This window comes from Diadema antillarum, unplaced genomic scaffold, assembly GCF_040938485.1.
Source record: "Diadema antillarum isolate AM-2024a unplaced genomic scaffold, OU_Dant_1.0 scf00000024, whole genome shotgun sequence".
Lineage (NCBI taxonomy): Eukaryota > Metazoa > Echinodermata > Echinoidea > Diadematoida > Diadematidae > Diadema > Diadema antillarum.
Genome location: NW_027270913.1, coordinates 3,142,750 through 3,165,278, shown reverse-complemented (window position 1 = coordinate 3,165,278; position 22,529 = coordinate 3,142,750).

Below are 22,529 nucleotides of genomic sequence, written 5' to 3'. Positions count from 1 at the left end.
AAGTGGTGGGGAGTGACTGACATTATTCGCTCTTGAATGCATGGATGGCAAGCAAGCGTGCAAGGCGGTAGTCTAGCTTCTGGACTCTTTTTACTCGTAGCCTCTTGATTATCGCAATCAGAAAATTTGCGCCCTCTCTTGGTTTATCGCACCAGGAAAAGGGGACGGAGCCCAGACTAGCAAGGCGGAGGCGTTTGCCAGGAAATGGATGGTAACACCTTTTCATAAACAAGGGTAACTGTAATGATATGAGTAATATCTCATTGCAGACCAATATCAGTTTTAACTAGATTTTCAATGATATTAGAGATGTGTATATTTGATAGATTAATTGATTTTTATAGGAAAACAAAGCCTTTTAATTAAAAGTCAGTTTGGATTTAGGAGGGGCCATAGTACAACAGCCACAGCAATACTCAGTATTAGACCTTGTAAGCGAAATAAATGATGCCATAGATGATAATACTTTAACAATATTTATTGATCTTACGAAGGATTTTGATTTTAGGGTGTTTTTTTTTTTATTAACAAAATTACATTATTATGGTGTGCGCGTGGCTTCCACTTAAACTTTTAAGCAGTTATCTTAAAGATCGTTAGAAATTAACTTAGGAATTGAATCAAATATCAAAACATTTAACTATAGTGTGACACAGGGATCGATTTTCGGCCTTCCTTTTGTAATTGTAAATGATTTGCCTTTATCAGCTCAACACTTTATTTATACACACACACACAACACATATATAATATACTGTATACACACATATAATATATATATTATATATATGTATACATATATATATAACATATATAACATATATATACATAAAGAAATAAACCGTTGGTGAATACAGCATGAACTTTGTTGCAGCTTTGTTACTTATCTTTTTATCTTGCCAACACGTGGACTACCTTAACAACATATATATATACATATATATATATATATTTGTATATATATATATATATATATGACACCATTGTGTTTTGTAAAGGCTCAGACTCACTAAATTACTTGAAATCGTAAATAGTCAATTTGATAGTAGTGATTTGATAGAAGTAAATAAATTGATTTTGAATAAAGATAAAACTAATTGTACTTCATTTGATATATATGATAGATCATTATTTGCGATTATATTTTAGGATGGAGAGAATTGACAGAGTTTTATGAAAATAGAAATTATAGAAGTAGTATTATAGATGAAAGATTATCCCGGAATTGTCATATCGAAAAAAATAGCCAGTACCATATCAAATACATATATATATATATATATATATATATATATATATATATATGTATATATATATATATATATATATATATGCATATATATATATGTATATATATATATATATGCATATATATGTGATATATGAGAAATATATATGCATGTAATTATATATATATATATATATATATATATATATATATATATATATAAAGGGTTTGTATAAAGTATAGTATCACTCTAATAATGCTCTTAACATTTGTATCATATTTACAACTCTATACATGTATATCAACTATTGTAATATCATATGGGGCTTCACTTCTAATAAGAATATTGATCGAATACACAAATTACAAAATTGAGGAATATATGTTATAACCAATTCAACATATTTTCCCCAGTCTAACTCTGTTTTTAGAAATACTGATACATCTATAGCAATTTCGAGCCTTAATATCATTACAGTCCGCAATAATTTTGTACAAACTTGATAATAATCTTCTTCCTAATGTATCAATTCTCTGATTATTTTACCCTGAATAGTTCATCATATAGCTGTCGTCAATATTTTGCAAAGGTTCAGGTTCAGTATGGAAAAATTTGGATTTCTTTTTAGGATCAGTAAGAGCGTATGAGGCAATTACAGTAATTACAACATTGCATAAATAATAAATAACACTTTTTTATGCTATTAAGTTACTATCAAATTGTTGAATAGCTAAATGTGGAGCTTTCTTCTTTTTTTTGTAGTGTATTGTTGTTTGAATTAAATTCAAAGTTGCTGTGAATTCCATTGTATATTTTCTTTGTATCTGTTTGTCTCAATCTAACTACAAATGACTATAAATGATTACATATATTTACATCATGTTATTTGTCTAGGGATTATTTTCAATAAGTCTTTTTTTTTGGGGGGGGGGGGGTCATGATCATGATTCCGTCACTATCATATTTGATACCATGTAATCTTGTTTCTATGTTTGTTTTTGCTTTTCTTTTAGTGCAAACTTTGTAAACCCTATGATGAAAGTGGAAATAAATGAAATGAAACGAAATAAAATGACATGTAATACATTTCCCCCTTGCATAAGAAGGCCGAATCTCTTTATTGTTATCAGAAACTGAGGGGTAAACTCGACGAATGTCTACTTACTACTTCTGACGTATGTTTTTCGCCTTGATAATGATAATTGTGACGTGTTGAAAAGAGTGTAATGTTGAGATCGCTTGGCGAGGAAAGTTTAAAAAATGAATGAACGGTAGAATGAAAGTTATTTCAAAGCACACATACAATGTAAGGGACCCAAACAGCTAGAACTCTTCTAACAGGAATCAAAATGTCTAAAAACAAAACAAAAGAGTCTGGCAAAATTAAGATATGTCTGATACAGATAGAATGGTGTGCAAGCTTACTATTTTTTTTTCTTCCCAGATTGCCATCTCTGACTGCTATTCCATGACTGGTAAATAAATAGATAAGTAGATGAAATGTACATGTAGAAATGGATACCAGTATAGGTATCTAGCTCTTTTGATCAAAAACAAAAAACAAAAACAAAAACAAGCAATGCCGATAGTGTCTATATGCATGGATAAAAAGACAGGCATGTTCGTTGGCCCATGTTACTCCCACGCTTTGCTCGCCCAATGCTCCTGATCACGATAAAAACCACGTCAGCGTACAGAGCGTTATGGTGTCTATCAGTGTACGAGTGTTCCAAAGTAAATTTTAAATACCTTTCATCAATTTTGGTCTCTGAATTGTCAGCTTTTAGGGTATCTATGAATGTAGAGAGCCAGGAACTTCAGAAATTCGAAGTGCATAGTTGAGATACAATGTAGCATAAAAGCAACGAGGACAACTGTAAGTTTACTTTGTTTCCCCCTGTATGGCAATTGGTATAATCCGTGAGGGTCTTGTTTCAAAAGTGTACACAATAATTTGTGCTCTGCTGAAGCAAAAAAAAAAAAAAAAAAAGTAAACGTAAAAGTTGAACGTCAGTGTGCACTGCCTGTATAGTAGGACTTGTTTTCAATTACATAACACACTACATGAAGTCTTTTTTAAAAGAATGTGATTAACATGAACCATAGCAAACGCAGTACACGTTGTGTCAAAATCAAACAATCAATCAAAGGAAACAAACAAACAAACAAAAAGATAGTACACTGTAAAAGCATCGGTGTTAGATTTAACACCACGGGTGTTAAATCTAACACCGATCAAACTTCAATAAAGGACCACACCCACAGGTGTTAAAAATGCACTGTGATGGTGTTGAAAAGTGTTCACCTGACACTTCGTGATGTTAATTTGACACTGTACCTGGTGTTATTTTGACACTGTACTGGTGTTAATTCAAAAATGACACCACATGGTCTTGATTTGATATTTGCTGGTGTTAATATCAATGGTTTAACACCCGTCCAGCTTCAATAAGGGACCACACCAGCTGGTGTTACTTTGGTGTAAATTTATTTTCACATTTTTTCAAAAATCTAGTATTTTAATGTAAAATTCTTGATCGTCTTGTTTAAACAAAAAATCACATTGTTCACGTTTGTTTCGTTTGTTACACTATAATTACACTAAATACCCTCGAGTGCGCGGCATCTCCACTAACGCCCTCTCACCTGCTGTGCCCACGTTGTATCACTGATTTTCTTCTTAGTCGCCATGATCATATTAGTATACCTTAATAGTGATAGATTCTGTATTGGTTGCTAGAGCACCAAGTCCTGGTTTGTGGCATATTATAAGGAGGGGTTTTGTCGCAGTAGTTGTTGTTGAATTGGTATACTTATTGTTCATCATTCACAGGGAGGAAAAAAAAGAGTGACAGGTAAGAGGAGAAATAAAAGAACGAAACTCTTGTCATGTAACAGTATAATAAACACTCAAAAGTAAAATATTCACATCGAATATGTATAGTTATATTCAAATGGTTTTAATCAGGCTAAATGATCCAACTATCGATATCTATATCCGGTCATGCAGGTCCTTAGTATTACATTTAGCTTTTGCATACTGGCGTACAGTTTCATGAACTCCACAAATTTGTGCGCAAAGGATTTGATTTGATATGATTTGATTAGATTTGATTGATTTGATGTACAACAAAACACAATCGACATTCTATGCAGATACATAAGTTCAAAAGTTACAATAGAATACTTCAGAATGGCACGTCGGCAAGACATATAGTACATGACATCATTCTATGCGGGGCAGGGCAGTAGTGGTGTATATGTATAATGATATAAATCACACACACACACACACACACACACACACATTACATTATGTATAGACATTTATAGGGCCCACATCGAGGATTCCGAGGAATCTATATTTCACTAAAGAGGCTCGAAATAGTGGATGATGAAATTAATTTGTTTTGCATCTGAAAATGCATCTCCAAAAGATACAAAACGTTTTTCCTTGCAATAAGGGTTCCTCTATGATTTTGTTTGTTTACATACTGCAGGACAGACGATGAAACAGTTGACAAAGTGGTCTATCTGTCTATGAGACCGAATTACAGAAAGCACTTTACACGCGCTATCGATGAATAAACCATGTGAGTGTGACGTCATATCAGTAGTCAGAGCCTTCAGAAGACTCTGGGTGTAGTGCACCGTGAAATGAATATGACATCACGGTATTATGGCATTAGGCCTTCAAAGTAACAATGTGTGTGGCACATGACACCATTGTGTAGACCAACGTTAAGGCCCTGTCACACCCTTCCAGGCAAGCCTTGCGTTTGATTTGCGGAGAGCAATTTTTGCTACCCGGAGATCGCCGCAGATGGCCCGCTCATGATCGTACCTAGCACGTATCTCACCCGCAGTCGCCCGGAAGTGCGCACGCAAATCTTTTTACCCGCAACCATGTTTAGGCCCTGTCACACCTTTCCGGGCAAGCTACGCGGGCTTGTTGCGTGTAGGGATTTTCCAGCATACCGGACAATTTCATTTTCAGTGCATGTGTCTTACTTGCTGGACGCGTTCTACTTAAATTCCACTTGCGTGTAAACTCTGTGAACTGTGTACCAGTCGCGTGGGGGCTGACAACTCAGTGAAGGAATTCCTCTGAAGGAATGACAAAAGTCCTACAGAACGTCATTATTTTGGCTGCATACGGGGACTGCGAAGTACCTGCGTGGGAGTTACCTGCGAGGTGCTGCCGCTAAGGGCCTCCTACTGGCGTTCTGCGTGGACCTCTCCGGGCATCCCCGCGAATCACCTGGAAAAAGTTTTGGCCATGCTCAAAACTTGGCTGCAATTAAATCGGACTTGCGTGCGCACCTCCGGGCAACGTATACAGGCAAGAAACGCGCTAGGTACTGTCAGGTGCGGACCAACTGCGGAGAGCTCCGGGTATCAAATTTGTTTCCCCGCAAGTCAAACCGCAAAACTTCCCCAGATACGGTATGACAAGGCCTTGAGCATGCTCAAAAGTAGTTCCGAGTGAGTTGTGGGGGTTCGCCCCCAGAGATACACGCAGAACACCAGTAGGAAACCCTTACTGGCAGCAGCTCGCTGGCAACTCCAACGCAGGTACTTCTCAGTAACAGTAAGTCGCTCGTAACAGAAAGTCGCTCGTAACAGAAAACGCATCGGTTTCAAAGCTCTCATGCAGGTCACACGGAATATACGCAAGTAAAAGGTAAATAGCAAGCGTCTAGCTGGTAAGAAACAAGTGCGAAACTCGCAAACATTCTTGTCCACCCGCGGAAAATTCTCCTGCATGCTGGAAAATCTCTCCCTCAACAAGCCCGCGTAGCTTGCCCGGAAAGGTGTGACACGGCCTTAATGTAAGCTGTGCTTAAAAACATTTAGGAAATATTGTACAAATCGTACAGTAAGAAAACGGGGATGGGGAGATTGAGATTCTATGGCGCTACAATTGTTGTTCAATCATGACTTTATTCAAGTCCAAGGAAGTATTAGAATGACATGTATACCAAAACAAACAAACAAACAAACAAACAAACAAACAAACAGGTCCATCGTTTCATTCAAAACGAATGGCAGGTTAAGACACGTACATGGGTACAAAAAACACTATTTAAGTTTACATTACCGCAACACAAAATATACATACCATATCACACATAAACTGTCAAATATTAATCAATCAATAAAATATCAATACATGTACATATAATATTCCTGCGTTACAATAACGACAGTGGTGTAATTATCTTCCACAATATTAATACAATAATCCTCGTTAAAAAATAATAATGAAATAATACAAACATAAGCCTTATCATCATCATCATCATCATCATCATCATCATCATCATCTCATGACAGCTTCACCAACTGAAATCTTTATTTGGCTCTGTGCCCCATACCCCCCCCCCCCACCACCACCACCTATTAATAATCAAAACCCATCTTTGCAACTATATTATTATAAACCATTTTCAACGTAAAACAAAAATTATAAACAGAAAATTCTACATTTTTCAGTTGCCCATTCACCCATTCTTCATATACAGTGTATAACAATAATCTCATCTCAGCTTTCCGAACATAATTATCATTTGACCTCAGATTTCCTTCCCGACAGAAACATAATTATGTTCTATAATGCGATACACCTATTCTATCATTTCTGCTTCGTGCCACATTAAGCATGTATAATAAATTATGTTACTTTCGTCCAAACAGCCATTACACTAGTGCAAGGTGGACTCGTAGATCTGGGAGGACCCATATGTAGCTCCGGCTTCATGTTATAGAAGAGACTTAATGGAAGTCCCGAGTATCCGATCAGATTAGGTAATAACTAGGTAAATCAAACATGAGGCTAATTAAGCTTGTAGCATGAGCAGTGACGACTACTGTATATGACGCTCTCCCTGGCTGTGACGAAGCTATCATTCAGTTCACAAACGCCATCAAGGTAGTTGAAGGACACGCAGCTGGAATTGGCCCTTGCGCAGAGAGCTGCGCAGTGCACCAAACCGACATCTCTTGCTGTTTCTTTGACATAACCAGTGAGGCATGGTCCTTTCTGACGGAAAGTGGCGGCGGAGCTGCCTGCAGATGCAACAGGACCTGATGGAAAGAGGCGTTACAAGAGGAAATACAATACTTTTTTGACAAGATTTTTCTCTAAATTTCTCGTATTTTGTTTGTTTTAAAAGTTATATTCCCCAATGTTGTGTTATTTTGGTCATACTGAAAGGACAAGGACACCTTAGCATACATATGGATTGAGGGAATGCATCAATATTGGAAAAAACACATTAGTAAAAGTTTGAGGAAAATAGGACACTAAGCCTACTAATTCAAAAGTTATATAATTTCTGTGCAGTGACTGTTGGATCAGAAGACTATTATAGTTTATGATGTCACATGCGAAGAACAATATAAGGAAATCAAATGAGAGTTCCACAAAATTTCATTTTTTGAAAAAAAAAATACATACCCTTCGACTTGTTACTGTTGTATGATAGGGGTGATATTAGTACCCCTGTCTTCTGAAAGAGCCAAGCAAGTGATTTTTTTTTTTTTTGTAATACGAGAAAAGTGAAAATATGTTGAACTTTCTTTATATCGTTGTACGCATATGACAAGACATCACAAACAGTACTTGTAGTCTTCTCATTCAGCGGTGGCGGCACCAAAACGTCAAAGATTCATAACTTTTGAACAGATTGTCCGAGTTTCCTCACACTTTCACTGATGTGTTCTACTATAAAATATTGCTGCATTCTCAATACTCAGTCCACATGTTAAAAATGGTAAACTTGCCTTTGGAGGCTTATAATGTATCTGTCTGCTTTTTTCTCGATCATTCTCAATCCCGAAATAGACCCTTTATCAGTTTTTGTTGTTGTTTAACTCACTGATATAACCCCAGCTATACCCCGATTACGAAATAGCTGAATATCACTTTAAATATCTGAATAAGCAAATGTTGTTCGAGGAACCAACAATAATATGATAATTATCATTTGATTAAGTGGTAAAAGTATGTAAACACCAAAACAACGTCATTATCACACTTCGAGTGGTTGCATGCTAAGCAACTTATAGTGCAGTCTTTGCTCAGAGACTCTCCATTGAAATACTTTCAATTCTTGCCAAAACAGGTTGAATTCAGGGCTGCTTCAGTGCTCTCGTGTTTGTTCATGAGCAACGGACGTGTTCCTGAAATAACATTAATTTTCCTTCCATGTATTGTCAGTTCTTTCAATGAAACAAGGTTTTAGATATGACAGTGTGTAAGATGTTTTCCTTCAAAAAAGTTAAAGCTTGCGCTAGTTCGAGACTACCACTCGGCTATTGAGTGGGAACGTAGCTAAGTGGGTATATCTCATTTGCTTGGGGACTAGCTGGCAACCTGGTGGTGACTCGAGTCTTGCTAGTCGTGGAGTGGTCGCGAAGTCAAATTTTGTCCGCAAAGTCTCCGACACGACGTCTCCGCAACCTTGCCGAGACTCATTGGCAACCTAACGGAAACGTCGCGTTAGACGTCTCCGCAACTGATGCGACGTTATCACCTTAGTTGTTTGGAGACAAATCGGAAATATCCCTGGAGTTGACTTGGTAGTGAGAGGGCATACCAAGTCATTTTGGAGGTCTTTCAAGTAGCATGAGTCAAGGCAGTCGCCGCAACGTCTCCCCCAGTGAGACGAGGGCCTGTCTCACTCGAGGAGACTTCGCCGTGACTGTCGCTCCAACTCCATGAGCTCGGAGAAGTCTCTACGACTTAAAGACGAAGGATAAGTCGTCGTCATCTAGCTTGTGTGGAGACGACTCTGAGTTGTGAGAAGGCAAGCCATTTTTTTATTCAGAGTCACAGCAATCGCGGTGATTTGTGAGAAGGTTTGCCTTAAATTCTCACCAAGAAGGCGACTCTTATAAGGCGACGCCCGAGACGTCTCCAAGCAAGGTGACAACTTATTCACTCGGAAACCGCGATTACGTCTCCGCGACGTCTCGGATAGGTGACCAATGGGTCTCCACAAGGTCGCAGAGACATGTGGGAGACCTCGTAGACAAAATTAGCCTCCACGACTTGGCTGTGACTGAGAGGAAATCACGGAGACGTTGCGCAGAGGTCCCCGAGACCATACAGCTGGAGACCGGGAAAAGTCTACGAAAAAAAAAATCGAACATGTTCGATTCACTCTCCGGAGACCAGGCTAGTCTCCAGCAGACGTCGCGAAGACGTGACAGAGACATTTCCGTTTACCACTCGGCGACCACTCTGCGACCATTGAGACTCGAGTCTCCAGGTCGCCATCTAGTCTTTAAGCTACTGAGATACCCGCTAAGAAATGGAAAAAAGAGAGTTATGGCATTATGCAGTCATTTGCAATTAGCAATTTAAATTGACATCGTGGCTGAAACTTCAAGTGCACAACTTTTTTCATAAAGAAATACGGTTAAAAGAATAAAAAATGCCAATCGGGTAAACCCTTTTCTATATTTTCTTTTTGTGCATTCATCATGCTATTTGATGTCTATGAAAACTGTTGCACACACGCCATGTGTTTTGTTCTCTTTATGTATTTGGTTTGTGAGTACACTTGTAATATCAAATTTTAGGTAAATAGATAATCAAAACTCACCTCCACAGGATATCAGCATCGAGAAGAACAATAACTCGAGACAGGCCAAGGATTTTCCGTGAGTACCCATGTTGAAGTTATAACCACAGCAAGGCATTCAAATGTGAAAAAAAAAATCACGAAGGAGAGACTGACAGCCGTGAACAAATTCAGAATGTACGACGGTTATTTTCATCAGTTGGCCACTCCACAATCAATCAATAGCTGGGTTTCCGATTGACAGATCCGTACGATGACTGTCACGGATAAAATGATGTAGGAGAGCTAAGAGACACAGAATCTATGGATCGACTCATATGAAACGATATGGAGCAAGGAGAGAGGGAGAGGAATATTTGAGATATACTGAATTATCAAAAGTATCAAACTATTGCTATTTATTTGCAACATAATGCAAAGCAAAGCACAGCATCGTCGAGCATCAAAAAATGCATGACGTCAATAGACCAGTTCGTAGTAATCCACTTTGCGCATGAGCAGAAAAAGGTAATTTGTGACAGCAGGCATTTTGGTTTGTAGATTAACTGAGATAAGCATCTGTGATGTGATGATTATTCATATACCCTTATATTGATATATTGGATGGTGCTTGCCAGCACATTCACCTAATAACAAGCCTGCACTTGGTAGTTGGCAATATCAAAAGAAAGTGATGACCATGCATTCAATACAAAACAATGAACAAATGGATGCCTCCAGAAATGTCAATTGGCCATTCGGGTCACCTGGTCTAAACGCAAGTTCATTCTTTGTTTGTATTCCATAAATTGTTACGTCGGGCAAGCTTATGCATTATGTCGCTTTGAAAACGAGTGAAGTGCCTAACCAACTGAGAAAAAAGAAAAGTCATTTGTACCAATATGTACATGAGCTAATTACGAACTGGCTTATTGGCCTGGAGTATGAATATTTTTACCTTTGATCCAGCCGCGAGTGATAAAAATGAAATCAAGTCAACATTCACCAAAATCAGCCTCTGAGTGAAGGGTGTGATGATTAAAAAAAGAAATCAGAAACAGGTGCTGAGTAAATGGCAATGAACGTAAGATTTTAGTTGGTGTATATGATGTAGATTGGCAGGGATCTCTCTGATCTTTTGCTTAATGCTGTCTTTTTGACACCAGTTACATGGCTTATGATCTCATAATTCTTGAAGTTCATACTGTTGTTCTCATGTGTTAAAAGATGTAAAGCGAAACTTGTGACTTGATAGTCGGCTTTCTTTCAAAACCTGCTTGACCCCCCCCCCCCAAATTAAACCTTCTTTTTCTTTCTTTCTTTCTTTCTTTCTTTCTTTCTTCATCGCTCAGTCCAGACTCGGGTTCGAACCCGGCGGCGCGCGTGATCGTGAGGCAGACGCGCTACCGACTGAGCCAACTCACCGCCAGACACAAGTTTGGCGTTTGTCCATCTCATCACTGCATGTGGTTGATGTGTTAATTATTTGAATAACAAAAGCCCAAATCCCGCTTTAAAAACAATAGCAACAACAACAACAACAACAACAACAAAACAACAAAAACAATAACACAAATTAACTATTATACTAATCTTGCTGCTACAGGTTTCAGGCCCGTAGCAAGGATTTTTCAAGGGGGGGGGGGGGTGCGGTCACTAAAAAAACGGACCTTCGGTACCAATACCAATGATGACACACACACACACACACACACACACACACACACACACACACACACAATTATATATATATTCTTTGGACGACCGAACTACAAAAGTTGTATAAGAATTTGCGCGCGAAGCGCGCCGCAAATTGTGAATTTTGACTGTTTTAATGACGTTTTAAAGTCTCGAGGAAATTTGTATTTTTGTCTGTTGCATGCAATCGCGTTACGGTATTTCATCTAGGAAATAGTAAAAACTCAATTTGCCAGGAAGTTGCAAAGTTTAATTGTGTTCGAGACTCTGCGCGCGTAGCGCGCCGCAAAATTGAGAATAGTGATTTTCCTGGTGTTGTTTTAACTTTTATTTTTTCTATTGTATACCCGCGTTAGCAGGCCTGAAGCCAGGATTTTTAAAGGAAGGGGGGATTGCGTTTCGTATTAACAAAACGGTCCTTTGATACTGTCCCGGGAGGGGTAGCGACAATTAAAAGGTGGACACCATGCTCATACATGGACTTTCAAAATGGCCCCTAAACGAGTAATGATCATATGATTTTTTCGGGCCTTAAAAACAAGTATTCCTTAAATGTTTCCTGCACCCTAAAGAAGTACTTCATTATGATTGAACAATATACCATTTTCCCAAATTTCGGCCTTTTTGATACCCTTTGATTATATACGCTCGTACATCACACTTTCCATCTAATCCGTGAGAAAAAACGACCCCTATTACGCGTTTTCTTTAGCGAGTATGGTCACGGTGTCCACCTTTCAGTTGGAGTTTTCCATCCCATTGGATGCTGTTTGGAAGATGAAACATTCACTTTACTATACAGTATATCAGCCGTTGATATGCGAGTCTGTCAAAAACGAAAATAAATAAGAAAATTTTTAAAACAAAAGGAATTGTAAATGTGAACCATTTATATTTTGCCTCCTTGTGGTAGGATATTTCCAGCATTTCCGAACTTTCAAATAATCATTTTAGATTTAATAATATTAAAGGTAGTAGATCCGATTCGCAAACATCTCCAATATCAGTCAAATGTCATATTAACCATCATGCTAAGAAGGTTTTCTTTGTGAAATTTGGAGGTCAGTGAAATTCAAAAATTAAACATCCGTTAGCCATTGGAAGAAGTTGAGTGCAAATTCAGACCTCAGGCTTAGTGCTCAGATGTTTTCCTATTTGATTTGATCTGTCTTACTGTGCACACTAAGATACATACTGGAATGGTTATTTCTTATTCATTAAATTATAGTAGCATATTTGGTTACTAGCTGTCTCTAGGCATTTTCGAATTTGGGCTGCAAAGAGATCCACTACCTTTAAGTTAGAAGAGAGATAAGTAAATAATGATAAAATAAAAAACAAAAAAGAATGAGTTTCTTTTGTAATACTATCTGACAAACTTTTTACTTTACCATTTTACTTCATAGCTCAGCACTTTCCATTCTCTCCCATACCCTCTTACCCATTACATTTAAATGAAATACAACTAAAATGAGTTTGCGTGCCTGCATAATACTCTTTGGAAATTATAAGTGAGAATGTTCTTAGGTTTTGGCTCACTTTAAAATGAGAACCAATAGAACTGTCACAACATGAGAAAATGTATAAGTAATAATCAACAGTACATTTCCGAATTTGGCCTGCAAAGAAATCCGCTACCTGTAAGTTAGAAAAGAGATTAGTAAATAATGATAAAATAAACAACAAAAAAGAATGAGTTTCTACCGCCGTATCCAGAACAGAGCCTGAAACGGTGCAGGCTCAAGAAATCGTTCGTACTAATACGTCTTGAAGTACTGTGTGATACTGTTGACTCAGACTTCTACAAAGCTGTAAGTGAGAATTTTAACCCAATCCGGCTCATTACCTGTGTTTTTTATGAAAAATATGAATAAAGAATGTAAATTAAATAACGACGCGTCACAATGCAGTCTAACGCTCTCACAGTGTTATCATACATAGGGTTTTTCCTTTTACTCCGGAGCTCTTGCAATATTCAGGCTTTTGTAATACTATCTGACAAACTTTTTACTTTACCATTTTACTTCATAGCTCAGCATTCTCTCTCATACCCTCTTACCCATTACATTTAAATGAAATACAACTAAATTGAGTTTGCGTGCCTGCATAATACTCTTTGGAAATTATAAGTGAGAATGTTCTTAGGTTTTGGCTCACTTCAAAATGAGAACCAATCGAACTGTCACAACATGAGAAAATGTATAACTAATAGAGAACTGGAGTAAGACAGGCCTTTCATTTTGTTTTGTCTCTCCTGATCGTTAGTAAGAAATGCTAATTCGTGACCACCTTTTCACAATTTGATTGGAGCATGCATTCATAATGGAAAATAGTTGACATAATAATCTATCCCCAGGCATTATCATGCCAACATGTACTTATATATACATGTACTATATCTTTGTGAGACGTAGATATAAAATGTCTCAGGTTTTCGATTATAGTAATTTCGAGGAAATTTCTTTAATTTTTATCATATATGTAAACTTGAGGCTATTAGAATTTCATCCACTTACCTCTGTTCCTGTGAAAAAATGCAAGTGTCAACCTCAATGTCATCCACGAATCGCACGTACTCGGGCGGCCAGTGGAAAAAAAAAAAAAAAAAAAAAAAAAAAAACACCGGTCACACGCGCCAAGGGCCATGGCATGCAGTGCCAATATAATAATAGCTCGCCCAAATTGATACATAACATTTGTGTTTCTGTGCATGGGGACGATCCGATGGTTCATACAATAAAAGGGTTTCGTACAATTATTTTTTAACATTGTTAAACGTACTCTTCCACATTTACGTAGCATATAATGTGTCTTTATATTTATTTGGATTGTTATCTTGAGAATTGCTAAAAACCGTTACTATGAAAAAGTGGACCTTTCAGAATTTTTTTTTTTTTTTTTGGGGGGGGGGGGGGGGGTGCGTACGCACCCGACGCACCCCCCCCCCCCCCCCCCTGGCTACGGGCCTGGGTTTCATGCTTAAAGGACAAGTTCACCTTCATAAACATAAGGATTGAGAGAATGTAGCAATATTAGTAGAACACATCATTGAAAGTTTGAGGAAAATTGGACAATCCGTTCAAAAGTTATGAATTTTTGACGTTTTTGTGCAGTATCCGCTGGATGAGAAGACTACTGCAGTGTATGAATAACTTAGATGTCACATGCGTACAACAATATAAGGAAAATATAAAGAGAATTTCACAAAATTCCATCTTTTGAAAAAAGTACACATTCCCCTGACTCGTTACCGACAAATGTTATGGGTAATATTATTCACCCTGCCTTTAGAAAGAGGCAAGTCAAGTGCACTTTTATCATGCCAAAAAAGTGAAAATATGTTGAATTTTCTTTTACATTTTCTTTATACTGTTGTACGCATATGACTCACAAGCTGTAGTAGTCTCCTCATCCAGCGGTTCCAACACAAAAATTTAAAAAATTCATTACTTTTGCATCGATTGTGCAATTTTCCTCAAACTTTCACTGATGTGTTCTACTAATATTGTTGCATTTTCTCAATCCTTATGTTTATGAAGGTGTATATGAGTTTCGCTGATAAGTGTTTTAATGAAATTTCCATCAGTATATTACACAAAAAATCAGTTTGCATCCACTGGAAACTAATCAGTTAGTGCAACAAATACTGAACCTCCCTCCCTCCCCTCCCCATCTTTCGATGATCAGGTTACAAAGAAAAAAAAAATCCCACTTTTGATCCTTGACAGTCTGCTTGATAGTTCGAAAACTAGGTATCAGACAATACTGTCATTGATATGAGTAACAGCTGAATCCCATAGTGTACAATTTGGTTGGAGGTGAATTGAATATGAAAGCATGCATGAACCAGTTTCATTAAATCCATGATTAATTTTAGATTTAAGTTCCAGATTTTGGTCAAATTTGAACCCTCTGTATGAACTTTACACAGGATACAATGATGTGCAAGTGAGTGTGTGCTTACAATGACAATGAACGATATACATAAATATCACGACTACCACCTATTCAGAGCTCTGCTGACTAGGTTCTGATGTCTTGCTCCCAGGCACATGAATGCTTTATCAATAATTCATGTGGATTGCCCTGGGCACTGTTAGTCTGAATTCATTGTAAAGGGTAAAAAGCATGCATGCAAAGTAAGCACATCGCGATATGTTTTCATGTGCTTGCATACACTGCATTTCAGGATGAATAAAGACTAGCGGTGATAGTGGAATTTCTAATGAACATGTAACAGAGCATTCAAACCCTGGTCATTGTTCAGGACCATTTTCTGGGTGTTAACCACACACTCCTATGCACATTTGACCCCTCTGAAATGTTAAAGTTTGTACAGAGGGTTGAAAATTGAGTTAATATCTGAACCGTAACTTAAAAAGAGATCTTGAATTTAATGAAAGGAAATTATTCTTTCATTTTTGAATTACCTCCGACAAAATTGTACACTATATAGCTATCGCTCATATCAATGTTAATGTTACAATGATATCTAGTATTTGAACTAGCTATTATGGATCCAAAGTGGGAAATGTTTTCTTGCAACACCTAATATATATATATATATATATATATATATATATATATATGATTTATATTATATGTATATATCCCCGTCGAAGCTCCTGAAGAAGGTGGAGGACACCGAAAATTTGAGTACAATAAACTCATTCTTTATTGGCGAAATGATGCATTACTAGTTTATTTCTTGATTCTTCGTGTTGTATATACGTATATATACAAAGGCAGCCAGAGTAGTGGGGAAACATGGGATGGAAAAAGTGGATAACATACGGACACAATTTGATAAGCAGATTAATTTAATGATGCCTAAAGTAGACACTGGAGAGTATAGTCCTATAACGAAATTAAGTGTTTTCAGACAAATTGAATTAACAGCAGCCAAGGATAATCTACTTTCGATCAATTAACATACACAAATCAGTCTATAAAACATTCCATATCCATACTTAACATTAAGGGAAAAATTGGTAACATAGGAAAAATGGGAACGGGGAGAGAATAAAACCCGATGCTGAGTTCGGTTTAAATTGTCCGCTTTTTGTGGGATTACTCGTGTCCTTGTACCCCGTGTAGAATCCATGTTCTATCTTTCCGACAATGTCAAACAATCAAATGTTGGCTATATCATTATATGTGGGTCGGCTCAATGGCTGTCAGATTGAGTTGTCTGCATTAAACGTAGAAACATTGGAATACTATGTCATGTACTTTTATCTGCAGGTATATAGGGCCTAGTAATTAAATTGACGGTATTTCGATGATGTAATAACTTTTCGTCGGTACATTAATTAATTGACGCACGTTCTCTTATCCATACGAAGAGCTACTGGACTGGTTCTCCAGTTTATGAAAATAGGCTCTGTGTTAAACAAGAGACCCAGTGGCGCTCACCCGAGTATCGCAATTAGGCTACCTTTCACACGTTCTTGCAGACTATCGTAACCTACCTGAGAGATGGGGGGGGGGGGGTTGTTGGGGCACAGGGTACAGTGTCCATTTGCATATTTTATCACACTGGCGATGATAGCTTCTATAACCAGTTTGTTACAAATTTGACCATGGGTTTCAAAGACAAAGATAGGAATTTGGAAAATAATTTCACCCAAATCTCCCCCCCCCCCCCCTTCAGTCTGCGAGGAGTATATCCCTGGATCTACCATGATCAAACCCGAGATGCTATCACATTTGGGCAGGTTATTGGCCTACCTGCCAATAAGTTTTTTTCAAGAGGCTTGAAAATGTGACAATGATTATACTACATATACGTACGAAGCACATCGCACGACGAACGACGCATGATGAATGTCAATCGCAAGAGGTCTAAAGGCCGTGTCACACCTTTCCGGGCAAGCTATGCGGGCTTGTGGCGAGGAGGTAGTTTCCAGCCCGTAGAAGATTTTCAGCGGGCGAACAAGAATGTTTGCAATTTTCATTCATGCCTTGTCATACCGTACGGGGGAAGTTTTGCGACTTGACTTGCGGGGAAACAAATTTACTCCCCGGAGCTCTCAGCAGTTGGTCCGCAACTGACAGTATCTATAGCGCGTAGTTGCCCGGAGGTGCTCACGCAAGTCCGATCTAACCGCAGCCAAATTTTGAGCATGACCAAAACTTTTTCCGGGTGAGTCGCGGGAATGCCCGTAGAGGTCCACGCAGAACGCCAGTAGGAGGCCCTTGGCAGCACTTCCCAGGCAACTCCCACGCAGGTGCTTCGCAGTCCCGTATGCAGCCAAGATAATGAAATTCTGTGGGATTTCAGCCATTCGATTAGAGGAATTCCTTCACTGAGTTGTCAGCCCCCACGCGACTGGTACAAAGGTCACACAGTATACTCGCAAGTATAATTTACGTAGAACGCGTCCAGCAAGTAAGACACTCGCTCAAATCATTTTCCGCCCTCAGGAATGTCCGGTATGCAAGAAAATCCCTACACGTAACAAGCCCGAGTAGCTTGCCCGGAAAGGTGTGACAGGGCCTAAACATGGTTGCGGGTAAAAAAATATGCGTGCGCACCTCCGGGCGACTACGGTTGAGATACATGCTAGGTACTGTCATGTGCGGATCATCTACGGGGACAGGCCTCCCGGTGGTCAAAATTGTTCTTTGCAAGTCGCACGCAAGGCTTGCCCGGAAAGGTGTGACACTGCCTTAAATGAGCCTTTGCCGCAAGACAGCAGAAGAAATTAAATGATGAAATGATGAAACAGACCCTAATCGAACGAAAAGGATCCGTCTCATCATTTTTATAAAACAAACAATGCACAAATTGCTCTGGTATTGGCATAATTACCCACACTCGATATCTTCGAAACGGGTCGAAACGCACCGGGCTATCGCCTCGGGCGTGTTAACACTGTTCCGAAGATAACTTGAGTAATTGTGTTATAATATAGAGGTATGAACGCAAACCTTCAATTTGAATATCTGTGTATGAGGAAAACTCACTCTACTCATTCCCGTGGGTGAAAAAATAATGGCACAGACATTTTGTATTAAAGCTTATAGATCGAGATTACGGATGCCTTTGTTTCTGAAAGCAAAAGATGCAAACAAACAAACAAACAAACAAACAAACAAACAAACAAATAAAACAACCGGAACATTTAGGTTTTCACTTATGGCTGCGGATGTAATGAACGTCTCGTGGCAAATTTGGGACAAACGCATTATTGTAACAACCTGTGGGCGTGTGCACGTGTGGGCGTACTTGTTGTGTGAATACACCGTATGTTCACAATCCTAAATGATTTTATGTTCATAAGTCAATTAGTTGAGAAGATAATCCTTGGCTTAAGTACTGGATGTATGTCAAGGCAATACTGTATAGTGTATTCATTGGATAATATGGTTCGATTTTGATTTTGCAAATTTGTGTAACAAACAATACAGTGATGTATTTTTCCAATATCTGTTGTGCTATAAGGTGCAAATGTTTCAAAATCCACACACAATTATGATTTATCCAGCACATCATGTTTTGTTAGCACGACTTTGCATATGTTTTGTACAAGTAACACCATGTGTTGGTAACTAAGGTAATAATTATCCCTATCCGTCCAAAAAAAAAAAAAAAAATGCACACACAAACTCACACCCATAGAATAAAGAAACAAAAAGATTTTTGTAACACTGAAGGGGTGTGACATAATTTTTGTAGGTATCAAGTCAACTTGAATAAAAATTGATCAGTTCTAACCAGAACCAAATTTGCATACAGCATGTACACTCTACATGTATTTGCTTTTAGATCACAACTGTATTAACCTTTGACATTCCACATTGTGACATAACAGGAAGTCAGACGCAGAGAAACCTGCGAGATTTTGTACGCACAATTTTCAGACAAATCTTTTGGTGTAATCCTTTCTAAACTTGGAATGTTTCCAAAATCAATGTGTCTGCTTCTCTTCTCTACCATAAATTAATTTTCATGTAAATAATCAGGGCAGTATTCCAGCAGGTTTAGGTACAGTGCACTCCCATTGTAACCAAATCCTTGGGACCCGCAGGTTTCTTTTCTTATATCAAAATTTCATTATAGCAATACTGTAAAGTATATGAAGATATAATACATGTAGATGATAATTTTGGGACCTGAATTAAGTTTTACTCTGTTCTAACAAATTTTTTTTTTGTCACTACATTTGTTATAATGGGAGTGTACTGGAGTAGTCCAGTGGCGGATCCAGAGGGGGGCACAACCGGCGCACGCCCCCCCTTTAATTTTCGTAAAAAACAAAAGAAACTAGAAATGTCGCTACAGCGACTGGTCATACCCCCGCCAAACAACATTTCATAAGCTTTGGTCAAAACAACATTTGATAAGCTTTGGTCAAAAAACTGAGGAAGTAGTTAAATCCGCAAGATCTTTCCTTGATCTTCTGCCATTAATATGCCGTTACCATGGCAACGTACTTTCGGGTACTGTCGAAAAATGCGTCTTGCACATCTACAACCAAAGGCACACATCTGTACCAAGTTTCATGGAAATTGGGCAAAAACTGAGGAAGTAGTTTGCAACACAAAATTTTCCATCATTTTGGCTCATAATATGTGAGCTGTTACCATGGCAACATACTTTTTGTCACTGTCAAGAAATGTGTCATGCTGACCTATATCCTAAGACAAACATTCAATATGAATTCCATGAGAATTGGAAGAACACTGATGAAGCAGTTTTGCCATGAAGCATTTTGCCCTATATTTTACCAATAACATGCCGTTACCATGGCAACGCACTTTTTGCCACTGCGGAAATATGTGTCTTGCACATTAACATATTCAGATGAACATCTGTACCTAATTTCATAAAAATTGATCAAAAACTGTGGGAGGAGTTCGCGACGCAAGATTTGTACCCATTTTTGCCCATAATATACCGTTACCATGGCAACATACTTTTGGGTACTGTCAAAAAATATGTCTTGCACATCTACAACCCAAGGCACACATCTGTGCCAAGTTTTATGGGAATCGGTTGAAAACTGAGGAAGTAGTTCGCGACGCAAGATTTGTACCCATTTTTGCCCATAATATGCCGTTACCATGGCAACGTACTTTTGGGTACTGTCAAAAAATACGTCTTGCACATCTACAACCCAAGGCACACATCTGTGCCAAGTTTTATGGGAATCGGTTGAAAACTGAGGAAGTAGTTCGCGACGCAAGATTTGCAACGGACCGACCGCCCGACCCGACCACCCGACCGCCCGCCCGACCGACCGTCCGCTGATTCCTATATACCCCCTTCAAACTTCGTTTGGCGGGGGTATAATAAAAAGAAAAACAATGAAATGAAACCCGGAAGTGGCACTAGAAATATTAGTCACGCCCCCCCTTTACAGAATTCCTGGATCCGCCCCTGTAGTCCATCAAGTCACAGCTGTTTACTAGGCAGTAAGTATGTCAGATAAAGTGTTTGTTTTTCTCGGCTTCACATTACAGTACCTCATTCGGTTGCATGACTTATAGTTATCATTCAGAGGAAATGACTTGACAGAGTGTAGAACAAAAAGATCACAAGAACCAACACCTGTTTACATTAATAATAATACATTCACTAATCCATCTTTTAATTGACACAATATGAAATTACAAACAATTCATATCAATCCAGTCTGCTGCCTAGAACACTCTAAAATGACATGAAAACATTTGGAAGACAAAAATACCATGACATGAATTCATTCATGTATCCAAACACAGAATCAGCGAATGAATTGGACATTTTAATATAATGGTGCTTTGTGCAAAAGAAGGTGCATTATATCAATTATGCCACATGCATGAAACTTTTTATTACAAACTTCGAATACATCATTAGGCCAAGAGTAATGTAATGAGGAAGTGTAAAAATAAAAGGTGTAAGGAGACTGAGGGAGGTGTAAAAAACTATTTCTGTGACGGTGGACAAGGATTCAAAAACCACAGGCCATCCACGCTCTACTTCTCCTCATGTGTGCGACAAAGACAGTGCAGCAATATAGACACACCAAACATGAGAGCCAAAAAACATAACTCTTTCCAACATGAATGACAAAAACACACAGATATGAGCTTGAAATTTGGCACTGAAATCACAAGTCAAGATGCCACTGCCTCAATGTAGTACAAATTGCTACCCTGTAGTACAATTAATTTCTTTGAGAAACAAACATAGGATATATAACATTCAAGATTTTATTCAGTGAGTTTTCCATGGTCATCTTTAATGTTAGCACTGTACACACTTTGGTAAAATGATTTGATGTAATATTTACTTATCCAGGTTGGGAGGGGTGTATGAGGATGCAACAAATCAGTCAAGTACACTACTAACAGTTTGAAGGCAGCAGTGTATTTTTAAGGTACATTAAAGACTAAGTGTAATACCCTCCTTTTGATAAGGGCTATCAAAACCAAACTATGAATTTCTGACATCCCCCCCGGTACCAGGTATGTATGCCAAATATTCACAGTATAGACCAACATCCTGATTTTTTCCTAACATTTTCTCTGTAAGTCCTAAAATGCACATTTAAATGAAAATGTTTTCCTTTACCACAGAAAATATCCACCTGAAGTAATCAACATTTGTAGTACAAGAATCAATCTCAAGAAAAAACAAACAAACAACAGTATAAAAACCTATCCTGACCCTTTCATTTATTCTTTTTAATATGTGTTCACTACATGATACATCTATCTTTTCGTATTTTCTTGTAATATGTGCTTTCAATTTAGGTGGTTACAAGAAACATTAAATGCTATACATTGAAATCAAAGATTTGCAATGTCATTGTGTCACATCTGTACATACTGAGCAACATAACAAAATAAAATTACATGGATTGTAAATACTCTTGCCTAACCATCACATATAAGATTTTTTATCAAAATGGTCACGAATATAGCCAATCTTCTGAGGAGACAGCTGCAGAAACATTGGAATAAAATCTTATGTATTTCTTTGCCTCTCCGTAGCATGCATTTGGTCGCAAAATTCGTAAAGCTTAATTTCTACAACTGC